Here is a 2,116-nt window from a genome sequence, read left to right as displayed (position 1 = left end):
TGGTGCAGCGGTAAAAATTGGTCAGAATAGTGCAGTCCATGCCAAATTTCCGCAGTCGCCGCAGAAAAAAGAGCCTCTGTTTCGCTATCCTTGTAACCACACCAATATGGTGTGTCCAGCTCAGATCCTCGCTGATGTTGATGCCAAGAAATCTGAAACTTTTGACTCTCTCCACAGCTGTGCCCCCGATGTGGATGGGTGCATGTTCTCCCTGCAGCTGCCTGTAGTCCACTTTCAACTCCTTGGTTTTTGCTACATTAAGCAGCAGGCTGTTATCCTGACACCAGGATGTCATTGTTGCCACCTCTGCTCTTAAGGCAGACTCATCACCATTCATGATGCAGCCGATAATGGTGGTGTCATCAGCAAACTTAATGATGGTGTTGGAGCTGTTAGTGGCTGCACAATCATAGGTGAACAGGGAGTACAACAGTGGGCTTAACACACAACCTTGAGGGACACCAGTGCTGAGTGTTAGACTTGGTGAGGTGATGTTACCTAACCGTACTGTCTGTGGCCTGTCTGTCAGGAAGTTCAATATCCAGCTGCACACGGAGGGACTGATGTTCAGGTCCTGTAGTTTCATGATCAGCCTGGATGGTACTATGGTGTTAAAGGCGGAGCAGAAGTCGATGAAGAGCATCCGCACGTACGTGTTGTTCTGATCCAGGCGAAAGAGAGCAGTGTTCAAGGCCAAAGCGACAGCATCATCTGTAGACCTGTTCGGCCTATATGCAAACTGGAGTGGGTGAAATGCAGGTGACAGGCAGGATGTTATGTGGTTTTTGACTTATCTCTCAAAGCATTTCATCACAACGGAGGTGAGTGCGACAGGGCGGTTATCATTGCAGCAGCTCACTGATGGTTTCTTAGGGATCGGGATGATGGTGGCCCTCTTGAAGCTGTTGGGGACCACAGACTGGGACAGAGAGAGGTTAAAGATGTCAGTGAACACCGTTGCCAGTTCAGGAGCACAGGCCTTGAGAACACGGCCAGGGATGTTGTCAGGTCCTGGAGCTTTATGCACATTCACTCTCCTGAATGACTTGCACACATTAATCACAGATACCTGGAGAGGGCAGCTGTCTTGCTCCAGCAGTACCTCTGACCTGGTGTGAGACTCAAATCGAGCATAAAAGGTGTTCAGCTCTTCTGCAAGAGAAACAGAGACCTCTGCTTGATGGCTCTTTCCTTTATAGTCTGTGTGTCATATCGTCCTCATCACAAACGTGTTGGCTGTTGGTATTAGTGGTGGCGACATGTGGGTCTTTATTTATTCATTCAAAAGCAATTTCAGCACAGATACTTGTATTTCATTTCATTTGTGTTAATGGTTTTATAATCTATTCAGAAGGAATTTGAACTTCTTGTATTTGTATGGAATATATTTGTTTAAATGTTAAAAACTATGTGATGTTTTGCAGGGATAGATTGTGCTTTTGAACACACCCAGCCCAGCTCCATGACTGTAAAGCCAGGATCATCATAAGGAGCTCAACACAAACCATAGGTATTCCGTACTGAATGCCATAACTCATTAGTGTTCCCTTTTGTTGTTCCAGATGTCCGCATGGTGGAGCTCAATCAGCCAGCTTCTGTGAATATCCAGCCCAGTCAAAGCTTGACCATCCAATGTAGGGTCTCATATTCTATCAGTAGCTATGGCACTGGATGGATAAGACAGGCATCGGGGGGGCCACTAGAGTGGGTCGGGCTTATTGGCACTGGTGGGCGCTTGTACTACAAGGACTCTTTGAAAAACAAGTTCAGCATCTCCAGAGACACCTCCATCAGCAAAGTGGCTCTACACGGCCAGAATCTGCAAGCTGAAGACACTGCTGTGTACTACTGTGAACGGTACACTGTGCAACATTAGTCTACATGTTTTGTATACTACTGTATTGCAATAAATAATAATATTTTTTTTTAAAACCTTTGGAAGCCAGACCCGTTTGAGGACCACTGCTCTACGATGACACATGCACATCCACACTCTCCTTTGTCTTACAGCATTACCTGTTTCAATGGAGATCAGGTCCATTCTGCTCTTCACCGCAATACTGGCCTCAATTAATAGTGAGTATGATTATGGACTGTACAGATCATATTTTATGTA

This window comes from Sprattus sprattus (genome assembly GCF_963457725.1).
Source record: "Sprattus sprattus genome assembly, chromosome: 6".
NCBI classification, from domain to species: domain Eukaryota; kingdom Metazoa; phylum Chordata; class Actinopteri; order Clupeiformes; family Clupeidae; genus Sprattus; species Sprattus sprattus.
The sequence above is the reverse complement of the archived record's forward strand: the minus strand, read 5'-3'. Positions refer to the sequence as shown.